Genomic DNA, 21,615 nt, shown 5'->3' with positions numbered 1-21,615 from the left:
CTTAACCTCAGTCAGTTACTATGGTAACTGAGTCTGTGAACCTAACCTGGTTCGTAGCAGGTTTTCTTCTCTGTCTCCTCCCTCTGACACAGCGCTCTTTCATTTCCTCATTCCTTCAGTCTGTATAAGGTGCATTTTAGCGCAGTTTGTTATCTGCATGAATAAAAAAAAAACGTATTTGTTTATGTTAGGCAGATTATAAGTTTTTTTCTCAAACATTGCATGTCCTTTTGTCGACGATCCCATTGATGAAAAGCTGTATTAGGCCTATTTCACAGAGAGTTTACGCCGGGAGAGGATATTGAGTCCAGAATAGATTTTATATATATTTTATATTTTCATTTCCAGATAACCAATTTGAGTATTTTCTTCACAGTCGATTAGATATGTAGATACCTTATCCATCCTCATATCACTAACATCCACAATCGTGGACATGCTTTTACATCCCAGCAGATTCTTTGCATCACATTTTATTTTTTGCAAATGGCACTTTTCTTTACAACATTGTTAATGCGGATCATATTATTAAAGCCACTGTATGCAGAGCCGTCAGAAAAGTGTGCCTCGCTCTGAAAGTTTTTTTTTTTTTAATGTTTTTGTAGTGTTCACTGGACACAAACCAGTGAGAGCCATTAAAATGAATTAAATGATTATAAATTATATTTCTGTTAATGATCATGGTACTACAGGCTCTGAATGAGATTAGTAGTAGCTTACTTTTTCGCCCGCAGGATTGCACCTAAATGAAATGGGTATAATACAATTCCAGTTTTCACCAGTAATATTATAGGTTACCTGTGATTAAATATAAAATGAATACACTGTCAATGCTGATTCATGCTGCTTGAGTCAACTCCAAGTTGAACCAACTCAAATCAGCTGTTCTGGAACCGAAAACTCAGAGTTTCCCATCTCAGGGTAAATCAATCCAGGCATCAGGGTCACAATTTGTTAAACCTCCTTCCTGAAACCCCATGTTGGCCAGTACGGTGGTAAAGTTGGTTTAATATTGGACATTGGATATTCACACATTCGAAAAATCTATTATGCCCTTTTGACCTTTTCATGTCAAACCACTTTTGGTGAACTCAGCTTACCCCCCTACACATTGCACAAAGCTTCCTTATTAAAAAAAAAAAAAACATCCTTTGATTTTTTAAATATTTTCTAATATTAAAAAATGCTATTAATCTATTATTATATGTGGCTTGCCCTTTTGACCTATTAATGTCAAAATACTTCTGATGACCTCAGCTAACCCCAATACACATAAGACAAAGCTTCTTTCTTTCAAAAAAAAACATCCTTTGATTTTTTTAAATATTTTTTAATGTACAAAAATGCTATAAATCTATTATGCTACTTGACCTTTTGACTTATTCATGTCAAACCAATTTTGGTGAACTCAGCTAACCCCCCCTACACATTGCACAAAGCTTCCTTGATCAAAAAAACCCATCCTTTAATTTTTAAGGTAACGGTGTTATATTATGTGACAGATTATTAGTTCCAAGTGAGAATGTTAGTGTGAAATTGAACACCACTTATATGCCAATGTTGTTTTCAATAAAAGAAACATTTGCACAAAGCAAGCCGATCCACTTTATCATGTTGATAAGAGCATTAAAATGAAAAAATATAAATGGGACAAAAAGAAATCAAGAGACATTTAGAATAGATAAAAATGTGCAATTAATTGCGATTAAATATTTTAATCGTTTGGCTGTTGTTGTTTTTTTAAAAAGAAGCCTTGTGTTATGTGTAGGGGAGTTAGCTGAGTTCACCAAAAGTGGTTTGACATGAATAGCTCAAAAGGGCAAGCCACATAATAGATTTATAGCATTTCTTATTATTAAAAAAATATTTTAAAAATCAAATGATGTTTCTTTTGAAAAAATAAGCTTTGTGTTATGTGTAGGGGGGTTAGCTGAGTTAATTATAAGAATTTTGACATGAATAGGTCAAAAGGGCAAGCTGCATAATAGATTTTTCTAATGTGTCGAATATACAACGTTCAATATAAAACCAACTCGGCCAGTTTGTTTTTGTTGCCGTTTGTGGAGCCTGGGCTGTCTACAGAGAGTGTTCAGGGGACAGGCAGATAGCAGCTAGTGAGGAGAGGTTTGCTGTATGTGACAAAAAAATGTTGTAGCCCAAAAAACGTGTGACATCGCTTAGAGGACCTTTAATGTCAAAGAGGTTGCGCATTGTTTCCCTCAGAAAAGTTGTTTAGTTCGGTGGCTGTGAAAATGAGACTCTAAAAGAGAGAGATTTTAAAATATGACTACATATAAGTACCGGTTAAGATGGCTTCATTTGTCATGTTTTTGTATCTTGTATTTATTCTTCTTTTAGACACAGACACAAATGCACACACACAAACACAAACACACAGAGACCAGGGTATATACAAAAATCCCACGAGGGGTGCATACTGCTCAAAACCAACATGAAAAACGTAGCTAGTAATGTTCACTTAGCGTTTTGTTTTGTTGTTAAACTGTGTGTGAAATGAGCGGTGACGTTAAATCACCAGTTTCAGGTAATGGCACCGTCTATTTGCTGGATGGTTTTAAGGTAACGGTTGGTAGCTAACATTAGAAGCCCATTGACAGCGACGTTATTGTTCATATTTTGGCAAAATCAATGTTTCTGACCGGAGTAGTAGAGGTCATAGTGACTGAAAGTGTGATGTGAGATCCTAAAAAGAATCTACACGGTGGTTTCAGGTAACGTTACTTTTTGATGTTCAACACCCCCCCCACCCCCTCTGCTGAAAACAATTGTAGAAGAAACACTGTCAGCCATCACAGCATCTACATAGAGAGCTAGGAGTACATACGTAGTAGATTTTTTTCAGAACTTGTTCAAATAAATTATTTACGTAAAAGCAATGACACTCCCACACTGTTAACCCTTGTGTGGTCTTCAACCATGGTAAATATTGACCCGGTCTGTTTTGCCTGTTTTATTAACCATAAAGTATAAATTATCACCAAATTCTGTGTTACATCTTCTTAGCCAACTTCATTCCAACTTATCACCGCTAGATTTACACTTTATTTTGGAAGTCATGGTCAATAAAACTAATTCATATTAAATTCTGCCTACATTTTTTGTTGAAAGACCCAGAAATTCTGAATTATTTTAGCAAGTAGTTAAGATCAGAGGAACGTATGTTGATGCATAATTACAGCCCATTTAGTGTACGGAACTATCCATGGTACTTTTGGGCAATTTGGTTGAGAAACCCATATTTTTTTATATAGACACTATGAAAAGGGGTCAAATTTGACCAGAGGACAACACAAGAGAATGCACAAAACCACCTTCCACACTGAGACCACTAACACATGTCCTCAATCTGAATAACCTATCCACTTCTAATGTCCCTATACAATATTTTCTTACCATGCTGAGATGCCACCTGTCAACTGCTTGCCCTTGAGGAATGTTTGCACTATACTAGGGCTGGGCGATATATCGATATTAAAAATATATCGATATATTTTTAAATGAGATATGGAATTAGACCATATCGCATATATCGATATAGTTCAAATGTGATCCTTGCTCCCATAGATATATACACAGATGTCGCCTTGAGGTTCTAAACATACGTCAAAACCACCGCCATCTTGGAACAGGGGTGCGAAGCATTCAGATCAACGCTAAAGATGCCGGACTTTTGTACTGCTTAATTATGTTCGATAGAGGAAATGAAAAGAACAAACAGCAATGAATAACATTTAACAGGTGACAATGTGTTTTATGATTATGTATGCCGCCTTCGACCAGCAACCTGAGCTCCGGCGGCAGCGGGAGGCGGAGAGCTCCGTGGCCGGCCGCAGCGTCTCTTCCCCCGGGAAAAACACAGCTTTGCCTCGCTGCTGCGCCGGTCCCCGCTGATCCAGATCGGACCAGCCAAAGACAGAGTGGTGATCGGTAGGATCTTACACGTAGTCCAGGACGACCTGTATGTCGATATCGGCGGAAAGTTCCACTAAGTTTGCCGGCGGCAGGCGGACGGAGAGAAGCTACAGCGGGGCAGCAGAGACCGTCTGCGGCTGCAGGATCTGGAGCTCAGTGCCCGTTAAAATGACATGTAACGCATAAATACATACAGAAATAAATAGTGGAGGAATGAGCCTGGACATTTCAGTCTGTTTTAAACTTCACCTTGAAGCAGAAACTCTTAGTTCAGAAGGGTGAAGTTTCCGTTTGGACTCAGATCTGTGAACCGATCATAATAAATATTCTTTGTATTAACACATTAATTAGTTTCTTTGTTTTGTAGTCGATAGTTCATCTTTTAGTTTACTTAAGTGGAAGCAGTATCAAGTGGAAGAATGGGACTATAAACCTAGGCTTACAGGCATGAGGCATTACATTTTGAACAAAGTAGATTATATTAATATCAAAAGCTTAATTGACCTTTGGAACGAATCACAAATATGGAGCTTTGATTTCAAAAAAGGTACTCCTGTTATACAGTATTTAGGTTTACATTTTATTGTTATTTGAACAGCTGAGCATTTAATCATGAACCAGGTGAAGAAACCGGTTTATTATTTATTTGATTTTGCAACTGTCTCTATGAAACTACTTGTGACATGTCATATTTGATTTTGGCTTTGACTGAACATTTGCTCTCACTTTGCGGAAAAAAATATCGGGATATATATCGTATATCGATATTCAGCCAAAATATATCGGGATATGACTTTTGGTCCATATCGCCCAGCCCTACACTATACTCTTCATCTGTGTGATGCACCACTCAGGATCTCTGTTCATGTTTGTGGGATAAAAACAACTTTTAAACAAAGAAGAGCTGCTGCTGGATAACAACGATCTTTGGAATTGGCTTTGGCCGCGACTCTGGAAGACTTGGAGTTCAGCTTTTCTTTGAGAAAAGAACGGCAAAGAAATCATTCTTAAAAAACGAAGATGTGTTCGGAGTTTTGCCGACCAGATACGGCAAAAGTTTAATCTATCAACTAGCTCCGCTACCTTCTTCGTTGCTCTGCTTGGTTTTAGCGTGCAGAGGGAATTTGAAAGACAACCGTTTATCCCGCCCCTCAGGTTGAGCCCTGCCAATGGTGAGTTCCCAGACCCTACATCTTGATGTGGGTCTGGCTTGTCAGGCTAAAATATATCACCAGATGCGGGATAGGATATAATATCACATAAACCTTACAAGATCAACTTAAATAGACATAATAAAACAAATGGACAACTCATAGTTTGCAAAAAAAAAAGTATTCAAAAACGTAATACCGCGTTAAATCACGATTAATACCTTTTAATGGCCTTCATTTTTACTAATTTGATTAACCACCTTTTAATGCTTTTTAAAACCCTGCGGACACCCTAAAGACAGTCACACACACACACACACACACACACACACACACACATACATACACAGAGACACACACACGCACGCAGAGACACACACACACACACACACAAACACAGAGACACACACACGCACGCAGAGACCCTCTAAGCCTCAGTGGTTACAATACTGTGCTGTTGTGTTCCAAGGTGAACATCACTACTATGTAACAATCACCTATACAGTCCTAAGGGAATACCTATTAAATAAGAACCTTTGTTTATCTAGAAAACAGCCCGGAAATCACCGTCACCAAACCCACGAGACTACATGTAAATAATCAGGACTTTTAGCGTGTATAGAACCAGCATATCTCCACACTTAAATAGGTGAATTAAGGGTTAATTTCAACCAAACCAGAGTGGTGATTGTTGGAACAGTGGAAAGATGAACCAAGACGGCTTTTGGTAGTTTTATTTAGTTTCTGTCCACTTTGGATGCAGAGTGTTTTACGATGATAAAAGTCCTGATTATTTACATGGAGTCTGGTGGGTTTGGCGAAGGCCCGTTAAAGAGCGAAGATTGAAATAGATCTTATGAACAAATGCTTATTTCCATACGTCCTATCGTCATATCGTTGCTGAGAGAAGAGATCCCAGGAAGGAGAGAAAGATCAACTGAAGGTTTAATGACCAAACCTGCTCTGTGTAGCCGAAGCTGAGGGTTGTAAACAGCGTCCAGTAGCTCCCGTTGTCGCTCGTTCTCCTCTTTTGAACGACAAAGTTCCTCCTCGTACTCTGCTATCGTTCTTTCAAACAGCCCAAATATCTCTTCAGCAGCCGCAGTTAGTCGCTGCTCCACCAACGCTCTCAGCATCTGGACTTTACACATTTTACCTCTTTCTCAGCACAGCAAAGACACTCTGCTAACACTCCTTTCTGCTAGACGCCATCTTGTTTAAAGTGTGAAGTTAGCCGGAGTGAAGACTACAGCTTCCGGTGCAGTTTAGTTGCTGAACTTCAAAATAAAAGTCCGGAAGTGTTCCAGATTTTCCTCTGAAAAACACGCAGGAATAAATGATTAAAACACACTTTTGAAGAAAGACAAATACTTTATTACATTTTCAGAGTTCTGAGAAAACAATGAACCAAATTAAGAATTATAGTAGTTTGTTTCCCTTTTCTTTCAATGTGTCAAACAGAAGACACAGGTTTTGGACTTGCATTGTATTAGGCTCGTTCGAGATGCGCCAGATCTGTGCAGAATCGATCACCGGCGATCGCCGCCCAACGCATGCCGGTTAGATTTGTGTCCGACTTGATCCCGACTTGCTCTGACGTCATGCACACGTGGGCAACGTTAATCTCACGAGATCAAGGAAGTCGCAGTTTTTAGAGCCAGGCGCTGCAGTTGGTCTCCACCGACTGCAAAAGCCAGGCGGACCCAGGGGCATGCTGGGAAACACCGGACTCTTAGCTGATCTAACAGCTGATTGGTTCGGAATCGACTCAACATGATGACATTTTATATGAACTTTTTATTGATTTTGAATTGGAGAGATTTTAACTGTGATTTGTCTGATTTAAAAGCTTATGCTGTACAGAACACATGTTGTGTGGCTGATAGTGATGTTTAGAAGTCAGAGAGACAAAATCTGTTCAGATTACCGATCATCTGCAGTGTGATAATTAAAATCAGCAACAGATTGCATGTAGAACATTTTGACAGCTACTCTATCATAATAAAAACAACTGGAGACTGTGTACAAGCTGATATATGGGTCTGATAACATTTTATTGAATCTGAATCGGACCACAGTGTTTCTGTCACTTCCTGTTCAGCCTGAAGGCTGCTGGAAACGGCTGGAAAACTGTCCGATTTGAGAGCGGACTTTTGTCACCGCCCCTAGCTGCTGCTGCCTGCTCTCGTCCACTTTACAGGGAAGGCGTAGTTCATCTCGAACGAGCCTAATTTCATCTGATTTTGTTGTTTGTCTGAAGGTGAACATTAACTTCACCTTCATGAAGCAGGAAACACTGAATTATATAGCATACATTTGAGTCAAACGAAAGGACAAGCTTTACATGCTAAATTTGGAAATTTAGTTTTATAAATACTTATTACATATAGAGCATCCAATCTGGACATTTAATATTAATGTTGTGAAACAAGGACCTTTCTTTCTTGAATCGTACTTAAAGAACAGGGACTACTTTGTGTCTATAGATAAACATCTGAGTGGACAAATATTAAATGCGGAGTTCTCCAAGGCTCCATTCAGGGGCCTCTTCTGCTTCACATCTACATGCTTCCACTGGCTCCGATTATGTACAACAACAAAATGTTATCATATTATGCAGACACACGTTTATGTAACCACATTACCAGGGGACTATGGTTCAATACAAACACTGAGGAAGTTAAGGTTGGGCAAGTGAAAACTTTTTACTTGCCTCCACAAACAACAAGTGGCTTTTAAAAACAAGTTTGAAAAGCCTGTCAAAAGCGTAAAAAAGAAAACATCAGTGGGGATCAGTGGAGAGGGATGAGGGGGTGCAGTTGGTTGTGGGATGTCAGATTAGGAACGGGTGAAGGGTGTGAATGCGAGATTATCCATCCTGCAGTAAAACACTGTACTTTTGAATTCTGGGATAAACCAAAGACCAATCAACTGGTAGAAGATTCGAGAGAATTTCAGTTGAGTGATATTTGCTTTGGTTGAATACAGCCCTTATGTACACAGTACTTTAATGTTTATGTCTGTAACAATTATTAAATAATTGTCTAACTACAATCTTTTTTTTTAATTTATTAATTTATTTATTTTTATTAGGTAATCACGATTTTTTTTGTTTAACGACAATTAAAAGGTGCTGTAGGTAGGATTGCAAAGATTCAGGACTTAGCCCAAAAATGTTAAGATCGACAACTTCTCAGTCCCTCCGCCCTTTCTGCTTAAGACCAAAACGTTCTCCTAAGCCCCTCCCCCCAAGAAGGGAGAATGAAGCAAGTGTGCATGAGCAGTGATTGACAGGCATTTCTATCCATTTTATTTCTATGCGAGGACACCATGAAGACTCCAGAGGCTGTTGATACTCACTCCATGCAGATTTATTTGTTACATTTTAAGAAACAAACCGAGCTGCCTCGGACACATCAACTGACCACCGGCGATAGTTGAATAGACAACTGAATCTAAGTTTCATATGACTCTCTTCTTATACAGCGTTTTGGAGTGGTGTCAGTTGGACACATTCAAGCCCACAGTTACCTCATGTTTGTTACATCTTTAGATGGACCTGAACAGGTGATATTTTTACTTCTAACAGTCCTCTCATCTTCCTTTTCTGAAGTACACCTAGTTCGTTGTGACCCAGACAATAACGACTAACGTTCATGCTAGTCAACAGATGGTTTACTTCAAATGATTTCACTTCATTTCATCCTGGAGGGTACTCAGCATGTCCTGGTGTACCACACCGGTCATATCAAACTATTATATTTCTTTACTTAACTAGCTTTACCGTGGCCTAATTAATGGCATAGGAGACACCATACATGTCAAAAGACCTTAATCATGTTGGTGTCACTGATCATATTACCTTGGAACATAGCAATGCACAAGTGAGTTTTTATAGTTTTATAGAGATCCTAATATGTCCATCTCAGGTTTGCTTGAAAGAGAAAACTCCTCCTCTCCCTGACAGGAAACACCATGCTAGGCTAACTTCCCGATGCTACCTCCATCACATCTCCCTTGTTTAAACTAAAGATAGATTCAACCTGCACTTCCTGTCTCCCTGAAACAGAGAGAAAAGTCTCCTCCTTGATACTAAAATTCTAAACTAAATTGTGCTTAAAATGATACACAAAATTAAAACATGAACCCAATGTGTATTGAATAAACTCCCATATTGATACATGATTAATAGTGAATCTTGCTAAACATACGTTACTTAGAAAGAAGTGAATATATGTGTGAGCCCCATAAAATATCGGCTGGTTACGTTTGTCTAATTTCTTGATTATAATTGATTATATGACAGATACTACAAAACAAAACAATATCTAATAAAATATTTAAAATAAGAGTGAACTTTTTCCTACCACACAATATAATGTCTTCTATCTAGATGTTGATACATAAAGATTTTAGTTTGATACTTGAGAAGTTTAGCTTGGACTTAAAGGCACAAACATTATTCCATGTCACCAGTCTCAGGTTCAGAAGAGTCTCCAGTCTGGTCTTCAGTCTCTGGTTGTAAAAGTGGATGTGAGTTCCTGGCTGGTTCTGGTCCTCCACAGTCCTCTCCATCAGCTTCTGTTACCATCGGACCAACACATTTATGTTTTTTGAAATTAGACCGCTGGGCAAATCTTCTGTTACAAACTGAGCAGCAGAAAGGTTTTTCTCCTGTGTGAGTTCTCATGTGCATCTTTAAAGCTCCACTCTGTGTCAAAGATTTCTTACAGACTGGGCAGCTGAAAGGTTTTTCTCCAGAATGAGTCATCATGTGGGTCTTCAGGTTTACATTATAAGTGAAAGCTCTACCACACACCGAGCAGCTAAAAGGTTTTTCTCCTGTGTGGATTATCATGTGTTTTTGTAAATTTCCACTCTGTGTAAAGGATTTTGAACAAACTGAGCAGCTGAAAGGTTTTTCTCCTGTGTGGATTGTCATGTGTTTCTTCAGGGTTCCACTATCAGAGAAAGCTTTACCACACACAGAGCAGCTGAAAGGCTTCTCTCCTGTGTGAGTTATCATGTGTCTCTCTAGGTGTTGCTTTGTTCCAAATCTTCTCCCACACTCTGAGCAACTGAATCGTTTCTTGCATGTTGAATCATGTTTCAGAGAGTTTAAAGCTGACTGAGGTTCTCTGGTCTCCTTCCAATCAGCACTGTCATCAGTCTCAGGTTCAGAAGAGTCTCCAGTCTGGTCTTCAGTCTCTGGTTGTAAAAGTGGATGTGAGTTCCTGGCTGGTTCTGGTCCTCCACAGTCCTCTCCATCAGCTTCTGTTTCCATCGGACCAACACATTTATGGGTTTTGAAATTTGACCGCTGGGCAAATCTTCTGTTACAAACACTGCAGCTGAATCTTTTCTCTCCTGTGTGGACTACCATGTGTGAACGTAAATGTGCACTCTGTGTAAAAGATTTCTCACAGACTGAGCAGCTAAAAGGCCTCTCTCCTGTGTGAGTCATCATGTGTCTCTGTAAATCTCCTCTCTGTGTAAAAGATTTCTTACAGACTGAGCAGCTGAAAGGTTTCTCTCCTGTGTGAGTTCTCATGTGTGGCCGTAAATTTTCACTCCGTGTAAAAGATTTCTTACAGACTGAGCAGCTATAAGGTTTCTCTCCTGTGTGAGTAATCATGTGTCTATTCAGATTTCCCTTGAAGCGGAATCTTTTCTCACACTGAGTGAATGGGAACTTGGTGATATCAGCCTCCTCCGGCCCTTGAAGCTGCTCTCCCTCCTGACTGATCCACAGTTCCTCCTGTTCCTCTTTAATGTGTGGGGGGGGCTCTGGCTCCTGCTGGTCCACACTGGAGCTACACTCCTGCTGGTCCACACTGGAGCTACACTCCTGCTGGTCCTCTTCACCAACAATCACTTTCAGAACATCTGGAGGTAAAGCTGAAACACAGACAGACTTACGTTAAATATCAGTCCCAAAAATACTTCGCTAATTAGCTGAATTTACTGTGATAAGGACGCAGCTTCATAATGAAATCATCCGATTTATTAGTCTGGATGCCAGCCGAACTTAGCCCCGCCCACAAAAATTGAGGTTGGGAAGTTCGGTCTGGACTTGATCCGTTGTGGAGCAACTATGCTTGAACCAGAGCTGTTCGGACCAATCAAATTGTCAAGGCGGGCTTTATGCGATGATGGACAGATGATCAAAAGTAACGTAATCAACCACGTCACCCAAGTGTCATGTATTTGGATTTAACATTGGATCAATCACTTATAGGTGAATCCATTGCAGCCAAGGTTTTAGCCAAATGTGCCTTTAAGTTGAAGTTTTTAACATCGCAAGACAAAGCTTTTTGATTTTTCTGTAAAGAAATTATTGGTATTAACTCTGATTTAATGTCATGTAGATTTTGCTTGCTCTGCATGGTTTTCTGGGTTGACTGTGAAACTTAAAAACAAATTCCAAGTGCTGCAAAACAATATTATTCGGTACTAGTGTTAATTTTGTCACCTATTTTTAATTTAGTCTTAGTCTTGTGCCAAATGGCCTTGTTAGTTTTAGTCATATTTAGTTATTCACATATCTTTTTTTGTTAGTCAAGTTTTAGTCGACTAAAAGTCTTGTCATTTTAGTCAAAAGAGAACTTAATATATCTTAGTCAAGTTTTAGTCAAAACATGTTAGTCTTTTTTTAAATAAATTATTTCTGGGATTATTTCTGATAACTATTTCAGTCAAATAGTTATATAAAAATAAATCATATAAAGTTATATACAGTACAGGCCAAAAGTTTGGACACACCTCATTCAATGTGTTTCCTTTTTATTTTCATGATTTACATTGTAGATTCTCACTGAAGGCATCAAAACTATGAATGAACACATGTGGAATTATATACTTAACAAAAAAGTGTGAAATAAGTGAAAACATGTCTTATATTTTAGATTTTTCAAAGTAGCCACCCTTTGCTTTTTTATTAATAAGGGAAATAATTCCACTAATTAACCCTGACAAGGCACACCTGTGAAGGTAAAACCATTTCAGGTGACTACCTCATGAAGCTCATTGAGAGAACACCAAGGGTTTGCAGAGTTATCAAAAAAAGCAAAGGGTGGCTACTTTGAAGAATCTAAAATATAAGACATGTTTTCAGTTATTTCACACTTTTTTGTTAAGTACATAATTCCATATGTGTTCATTCATAGTTTTGATGCCTTGAGTGAGAATCTACAATGTAAATAGTCATGAAAATAAAAAGGAAACGCATTGAATGAGAAGGTGTGTCCAAAACTTTTGGCCTGTACTGTACATATTGAGCCTCTTCCTTATTTCACCAGTAAATTCCTGTTAAATGACAAAAACAACCACTGAATAGGAAAAGGGTATTTTACAATAACATTGAACACAGCACGAGGCTGGCGAGGCGAGTTTCAAGTAAACACAACATATGTGTTGTTTTTCAGACAACGGCAGCTACAGACTGTCATACGTCCCCCGGTTGGAATCCTCTCCAGTGAAATACAGACAAACTTTTACACTGTTTAGCTGTCAGCATTATTTTTTGATCAAGGTCTCTTTTATTTTCAAATATAACAAACAAAAGATATACAATTCACACAAGAAATAGTCAAGTCTAGTTCCTGTCCATACAAACAACTTCCCAGTGTCCCCCACCCACAGGTACTGGACCCCCAGCAAATTTCCATACAACCTGACAAGCTCAAATATGAGTCTGCAGATTCATACATATATAATTCAAATATCTAAGTAAATAAAAGAAAAAGACATCTTCAATAAATAATGATAATAAATACATTTAAAATAAATACAAATAAAAAAGTATACTCACACAATTGGGTTACATAGAAATGTTAGTAGCTGCCGTGCCTTCTACAAAGGAGATAAATGGCTGCCAAATAATATAGAATTTTTGCCTCAAAGATGGACTGCCAAAAATTGTGTAACTTAGGGCACAACCAAAACATGTGCAGTAGTGTGGCAGGAGCCTCCCTGCACCGATCACACGTAGGGTCAACACCCGCCTTAATCTTAGACAATCTATCCTTGGTCCAATGAAGCACTATTTTAAACTGAACCACAGCGTGTCTGAGGCATATAGAGGAAGAGTAGATTCGCTGTATAATTTTTTTGCCAAATTTCTTCTGAAATAGTTTCATCTAGGTCAGTTTCCCATTTAATTCTAAGGCTATCGAGACTATTCATATTATGTGTATTGTGCAATGTATACATTCTGCCTATGACTTGTTTAATGTTAACTTTACATTTTAAAATTGTTTCAAGCAGAGATTCAGAAGGGCTCAACGGGAAGCAGTCAGAGTTAGAAGCCACAAAACCTCTAAGCTGTAAATACCTGAAGAAATGCGATTTATGAAGACCATACTTCTGTTGCAATTGTATAAAAGTGGCAAACCTATTTCCAATGTAGAGGTCAGATAATGTACCTATTCCATTTCTTGCCCAAACATTAAAAGCTTCATCCATCACAGATGGAACAAACATATGATTCTTCATTAATGGTGCAACAAGTGAAAGAGCAGTGAGATTGAAGGTGCTTCTAAACTGGTTCCAGGTTGTAATTGAATGGATAACAACTGGATTAGTGGTGAAGGCTGAGATAGGCTGTTTGAAAGGTAATTTGGAACATAATAAAGCTGCTGGGGAGGTAGATACAATGGATGCCCTCTCTAACACCATCCATTCAGTACTATTGACATCCGTGCAATCATTTCTCAACCAATACAGCAGTGCTCTTATATTAGCAGCCCAATGGTAATACATAAAATTTGGAAGTGCCATACCTCCCATTGCGCGGGGCCTCTAATTTATTTATATTAATCCTGGGCTTCCTTCTATGCCATATAAAAAAGGATGAAATCTGACTATTTAAACTGGAAAAAAAAAAAGTTTGTTAGATAGAGAGGAAGACATTAGGGCTGCCACCTCTTAGTCGATTAGTCGACTAATCGGTCGTTTTGGTCTTAGTCGACTAAGATTTCTTTAGTCGATTAGTCATTTTTTATGCTTATTCATGCTTAATTACTTATTTCCAAGAAACTTGTTTGAGGCTACTTAAGAGAGGAGGATAGTTAGCCTTAAAAACATCCTTGTGGTTACGTGTGACCCATATACCTAAATATTAGAGATGTTCCGATACCAGTATCATTTTTCGGTTAAAATAGAGGTTTAACGGGAGCTCACGTTGAACACCGCTTACTCCATTGCGGCCAAGCCACGCCCCCTAGCTGTCAGCATTTTAACAGTGTTTACTCCAGCTGCTAGCTAACGGTAGGCTAACGTTAACCGCTGCCAAGTATAGTGTTAACTAGCATCCCGTGCAGCAATGTTTCGGTTGCCTCCAACGTCCATTTAGGAGCATCAGAGAGAAGCGCAGGTATTTAAGTGGCACCGAAACCCGCGTTGCTATTCGGTCCGCTAGATAACGGCCATTAAGGCACTGATCGGTGACGTATTAGCACCGGGTCTCGGTACCCAACCCTAGTAACAGCTGAATATTCTATCTCATGATGGAAAAGTAGAGACGATTGGAGACGAAAATGAAGAGAGATTTTATCTTAGTTTTTATTTTATGCAAAACATTTTAGTCTCGTCTTTTTTCGTCAACAATAATGTATGTTAATTTAGTCTTAGTAGGCGTTTTTGGACTTCGGCACAGTCTCGTCATCGTCTTAGTCATGGAAAAAAAGGTCGTTGAACATATTTTGTCTTGTCTGACGAAATGAACACTATTCGGTAACTATTAAAATCACTCCCACCACCCCCGTACTCATATAGGTAGGGAGGAGTTTACAAGAGCTGGTCTACTACCCGTACATCTAAGAGTAGAAGAACTTAAACTGAACCATATGTTTAACATTGTTAATGGTCATGCCCCCAAATATTTATGCTCTAATGTAACCATGGTCCATACGCAGCAGGTCATAATACTAGGGCCAGCATCCACTCCTGCATAGTTCCTAGAGCTTATAATGCAATTAAAAAAATCATTTTTTTTACACTGGTATCGTGGCATGGAATAGTTTGCCTACTGCTACAAAACTCCTATCATCACGAGGGTTTTTCAAAACAAAGGTCAAGCAGCTTTTATGGAACAAGGTGAATATTTATTGATAAATTGGATAGTTTTTACAGCATTTTTGTTACTTATTTTGTTTTTTTTATGTGATGTCCCCCCCTCCTAATACTGTATGTCTTTTTAAGTCTGAGTTCATCTGCTTCTTGTGTATTGTTTCTAGAGATGGCCCGATACCACTTTTTTGCTTCCCGATACCGATTCTGATACCTGAACTAGCGTATCAGCCGATACCGAGTACCGATCCGATGCCAGGGTGTCATATATTTCATTATGTTTTAACAATTGTATACTACTATCCCTGTATGGATGTGATATGATTTCTATCTCTGTTGTCTGTCTGGTTCAGGTTAAACTCTTTGTGAAACATGAACAAACACAAACAATGAATGAACAACTTTCTTTTATTCTCCAGTTTGACAGTCAGTTATAACGGAAAAAGAACATAAATAAACTACTTTAACGTAGATTTTCTTCAGGGCTTTATCACGTGGTATCGGATCGGTGCATAAACTCCAGTACTTCCCGATACCGATACCAGCGTTTTAGGCAGTATCGGAGCCGATACCGATACCGATACTGGTATCGGAACATCTCTAATTGTTTCCTCTGTGTAACACCAAGGAGCGTTCTGGAAATAAGTATTTTACTTTAGCATGTTATCCTTTGGATTAATATTTTATCATCTTGATCAATCAATGAATCGATCAATCAAACTCTGTAACATTAAACGTGTAGCATAGCCTGTTATCAGACCTATAACTCTGTAATATTGAACGTGAACGGCAGTTAGCCGACCTGAACGTTAAAGGCTCGCGGCTGTCAACGTTGTCATGACAATAGTCAACAGACCATAGTTGAACACTCACGGTTGGGAATGCATGTGAACCACTGATCAATTGCAAAGTTGACCCATAATAATAGCGTGAAATAAATAGTTACTGTCGCTAACTAACTGTTCTGTTCCCCTGAACGGCGCAGGTTCAAATCCAGCAGTAATATGGAACCGATGTCTACCAGACCGGCATCTACCGGATGGAATAGCAACGCGGATTTCGGTGCAACTTAAATACTCTCTGATGCTGTATTTCAATGTAGAGCAGGGGTTTGCAATAGGCGAGGGGCGACACGGGATAAAAAAAAAAAATGACTCTGTATGCAGCTCTATTGATATCAGTAATTGTGCGTGCGTGTATTAGCTATTATTATAAAATGTGTTGTTTCCTTGTCCCAAGTCAACAGAAGTCAGCATTAAGGGAGGATACGGGACCCAGCAAAAAACGTAGGAAATATGATCCTGAGTTAAAGTTAGGTTTCACCTGGTCGGGGTCCCAGGATGCACCTCTGCCGCTGTCTGAGAGAGACTGGGAGGAATGCCGATCACACGTTTATGGTCGTCTGTGGAGAGCGAGTTCCCCCAGATCTCCACTAAGGCTATGAAAGTCCTAATCCCCTTCCCCTCCACCTACTTGTGTAAGCGTGGGTTTTCCGCACAGACCCTGATTAAAAACGAATACAGATCAAGGCTGCAGGTGGAGGACGACTTGCGTTTATTTCTCTCTGCAGTGCATCGAATACCTCTGCGCATCAAAAGCCTCATCGTTCCCACTGACAGACTCGGCGTCATCTGATTTTGCCGGGGCTTCAGCCCCGACTGTTTTGAGCGTAGTCCCGAATGGGTTTTGGAAAGTTGACTGACAAATATGAAACCGGACGTCGCTCAGTGTCCACGCTCGCTGTAAAAAGCTCCGACGTAGAGCAGCGTTCAGCCATTTCCCTATACTTTGCCTCATTCAGAGACCAGAGTCTCAAACGGGGCTCTGAGTCTGTCAGGAGGTCTGAGATCTACCGTCTCAGCAGAGCAATCACGTACTGCACAGCAGACTATGGTGCAGGCAGATTATTTTCTGAAATATAGTGACTTTACTCTTGTAATAGCCTTTTATAACTTTATTTTTCACAAAATATCATGTCAGATGGGATGAGTTATATTTTGAATGTGCAAAAACTTTTGGACATGAGCAGAAATCTTGCTCGAACATCTGAAATATTACACTCCAGAAAGCAATACAGAAAGTCTGAGAGCCTTACTGCAATATATTCCATTATGTTTTTATATTTGGATTGTAATCTGTTTCCCTTTACATAAAGATATTTCCAGCATATTGATTCAGAAAAAGGTAGAAATAGGTGCATATAAATTCACCAGAATGCAGGAAATGAAGTGTTTAATGCTCAAAAAAGCCCTTGAAGGCATGTTTTGTTGACTTGTGTATAGGCCCACTGATTTTATGATGAACGATTTTAGAAGTAGCTTCAATTAGGCCTGCATGAAGTTGGAAATGATTTGCTGTTGCAAAGAATTGTTTATGAATGCACTTTTAAAAATTGTGGAAATAAAATGTCTTCAAATACACTATTAAAAAATATGTACATTTCATCAGTTGTTATTGGAAGTCATCATTACCAGGATAACACAAAAGATGGCATTCACTGCAGAGGCGTGTGTGGGTTAGGGCAGGCCGACTGGATTTTGGGGAAGTGGGGGGGGGGGCTCGGCTGTCCTTAACTACTCTACGGGGAGGCTCACATTCATCCTCCTGGTTTAGAGGATTCCAACAGCAGGACGTGGAGTCTGCAGCTAAAGTTATAAAAGCTAAAAGACACAAACTAGCACTATGGTCACTGCTGTTGTTAGAAAAACAACACACACACACACACACACACACACACACACACACACACACACACACACACACAAGCACAAGCACAAGCACACACACACACACACACTTCTCCAATTTCCTGTTCCCAAAGTTACAAATCAACACTTTTGACAACTGATGGACTGATTTATATTAATTCATAAATGATATGTATGGATATGTTATATTATTATAACATGTGACACCCTCTCCGCTTCCAGCTTTGACAGCATCACAGATTAAGCCTTCAACTTTTCAAAAACATATTCAACCCATATTTCAGCTCGTAGCTTCTTATGTAGCCTGGCACTAACTCAGTCCGAAACATAGGCCTACCAGTCAACAACTTACTTAGAAAGCTGTGTGTTACTGGATGTACTGGCCCTTTAAAAAAGGTATTTCAACAGGTATAAAGTTCCGCATAGGGTGTAATCTGTCAGATATAAGCCTCATTAATAAAATCTAGTCATTTTCATCAGGCCTGGATGGCTTCTAACTTTTTAAGGTTTAATGAAACAAAAACGGAAGTGATGGTTTTTGGTGTCCACACTGGGACCCCTTTTGTCGATCTGGGTCCCTTGGCTCAATATGTCAAGCCAACCGTGACCAATTTAGGGGTTAAAATTGTAGTTCCTAAAACAAAGAGGAAACTTAAAGGGCATCGTGCTTTTACTGTGGCAGCTCCAAATATATGTTATGAGCACCTCTGCGTCTTAGACAGGCTTCTTCACGGTCTACTTTTAAATCTCTTCTTAAAACCCACCTTTTTCCCCTGCCAGTTCCCAGCAGAGGCTGACATTTTTACTGCGATACTTTAAATGTTAGATGTTGTTAATGTTTTAAATGATTTCTACTTTGTCCTGTACAGCAGAAACTAACTTTTTAAACACAAGGCAGAAGCTGCAATCACTTTTTGGCCAGTGGGAAAAAGACTGGATGGTCATAATGTAGGCAGCGCAGGAATGTAACTAAGTACATTTACTCCAGTACTTGTACTTCAGTCAAAATGTTGAGGTACTTGTACTTTACTCGAGTCTTTTCTTTTCATGCCACAGGTATTAGTACTTTAACAGCAGTAAAGGGTCTGAATACTTCTTCCAGAAGTGAATCTAGGACAGCGGATGGTTTTCTTGCAGCTGAAGGACTGGGAGGAGAAAGTTAGCACGCTGATATAAAAACACGTTAGCTTCAGGAGCTAGCTGCATGCGGCTAACAGGCTAACGTTAGCTTAGCGTGACTATGAGAGCAGTTAGCCTGTCAGACTAACCTTCTCCCCGCAGCTTGGTCTCCTCCGTGTGTTCCCGGTGCCGCTCCATCTCTGATGAACAGACTAAGAAACGCTGTTTGGGATTCCCTGATCTGGATTCAGCTAACGGCTTCTCTCCTCACCGCTCCCGCTGCTCAGCACGGGCTAACAACAACAAACACCACTTCCGGGGGGGGCCGCTGTCAAAATAAAAGCCCCGTTATTCTATTTTTTATATATATATATATATTATATATATATATATATATATATATATATATATATATATATATATATATATATATATATATATATATATATATATATATATATTTTTTTTTTTTTTTTTTATTGATTTCTTTCATTAGGGTTTATTTTGTTACATTTAGGAACCATGTTTTACTGGTTTACATATCTGTCTATATGGTTCATACTGAATATCCATATTTATTCGGTTTTTCTTATAATATATTCTGTTAATATATTGTATTAGTTATTAGCTACTTTAGTTACTCCACTACATTCATCTGTTACAGCTTTAGTTACTAGTTACTTTAGTTACACCACTACATTCATCTGTTACAGCTTTAGTTACTAGTTACTTTAGTTACTCCACTACATTCATCTGTTACAGTTTTAGTTACTAGTTACTTTAGTTACTCCACTACATTCATCTGTTACAGCTTTAGTTACTAGTTACTTTACACATTCAGATTCCTGCACACAGAACACATGTAGTTTATAAATCTGATGTTTGATTCTAAAGTAAACTAGCCGACAATATAACAGCTACAAGTCACGCTGAGAGGATGAGACCGTTAAACACACAGCTGGTTGGATCCTTTACTCTTTCTACAATGGTTTAATACTTTAAATACATTTTCCTGATGATTCTTACTGACTTTTACTGAAGTAACATTTTCACTGCAGGACTTTAACTTGTAACAGAGTATTTTTACAGTGGATCTTAAGAAAGAGAAAAGAAGTTTTAACAGAGTAACTTTAACTAAATTTAATAAAACGTTTCTGTGAAGTGTGTTTGTACTTTAATAACATAATTAAGTTAAAATATTTGTTGCATTTAGAGCTCTACTAACTAAACATACAATATACATTTCTCATCAATCTGGTGAACTTTGAGAGCAAAATTAAGAGGCTAAATCTACGTAGAATCTGTCATCTTGTAAACAACGTGTTCTTGTAAGCGATTTACCCATAAACATTTTTGTATAGTATACATTTGAGTCATCAAAGGACAAGCTTTGCATGCTAAATTTGGACATTTAGTTTCATAAATACTTATTACATATAGAGCATCCAATCTGTACATTTGATATTCATTTTGTGAAACGAGGACCTTAAGCACTCATTCTTTGAAAAGTGCACAACAGGTGTCAGAGGATGAAAAACTCATCTCAAGGAAAGCATTTCATTCTCACGTTATTAAACAGTTCTGTGAGACAGCAAAGGCAAGATGATCTGCAGCTTAAGTCAAAAGCATCACTTAAACCTAACAAACATCCATTAGACATCATTTTTAATCTCAGTCTTTTGATCCAAAGTGCAGCAGATCAAATAAATTAACAGCTATTGAATTAAAATAGTTTCTACTGGATGATAGCTGACAGGTCATATGGTGAAAATAAATTACAAATATACTTTCCTTGGGCAAAAGCATAAAGGTAATCCAGCTCACTGTCTGAAGTTGAATAGACAACTTGTCATGGTGGACAAAACAATATATTATTTTCTAACTCTCCCTCCCTCCCTTCTGACAAACTTTGCACCCTGATTTTGGACATTTAATGTTCCAGGGCTTTGAAATGAACAGCTCTAATGCCCTCTAGTCTCGACTCTTTATTTCATCCTGGAGGGTACTCAGCATGTCCTGGTGTACCACACCGGTCATATCATACCATTATATTTCTTTACTTTATTAGCTTTACCATGGCCTAATTAGTGGCATAGGAGACACCATACATGTCAAAAGACCTTAATCATTTTGGTGTCACTGATCATATTAACTTGGAACATAGCAATGCACAAGTGAGTTTTTATAGTTTTATAGAGATCATATGTCCATATCAGCTTTGCTTTAACCCAATGTGTATTGAATAAACTCCCATATTGATACATGATTAATAGTGAATCTTGCTAAACATAAGTTACTTTGAAAGAAGTGAATATTATGTGTGGGCCCTATAAAATACCGAGTGGTTAAATGTTTCTGATTTCTTGATTATAGGACAGACATTATAAGACAAAACAATATCTAATAAAATATTTCAAATAAGAGTGTACTTTTTCCTACCACACAATATCATGTCTTCTATCTAAATAGATACATAAAGATTTTAGTTTGATACTTGAGAAGTTTGGCTTGGACTTAAAGGCACAAACATTAGTCCATGTCACCAGTCTCAGGTTCAGAAGAGTCTCCAGTCTGGTCTTCAGTCTCTGGTTGTAAAAGTGGATGTGAGTTCCTGGCTGGTTCTGGTCCTCCACAGT

This window comes from Perca flavescens, chromosome 14, assembly GCF_004354835.1.
Source record: "Perca flavescens isolate YP-PL-M2 chromosome 14, PFLA_1.0, whole genome shotgun sequence".
Lineage (NCBI taxonomy): Eukaryota > Metazoa > Chordata > Actinopteri > Perciformes > Percidae > Perca > Perca flavescens.
The sequence above is the reverse complement of the archived record's forward strand: the minus strand, read 5'-3'. Positions refer to the sequence as shown.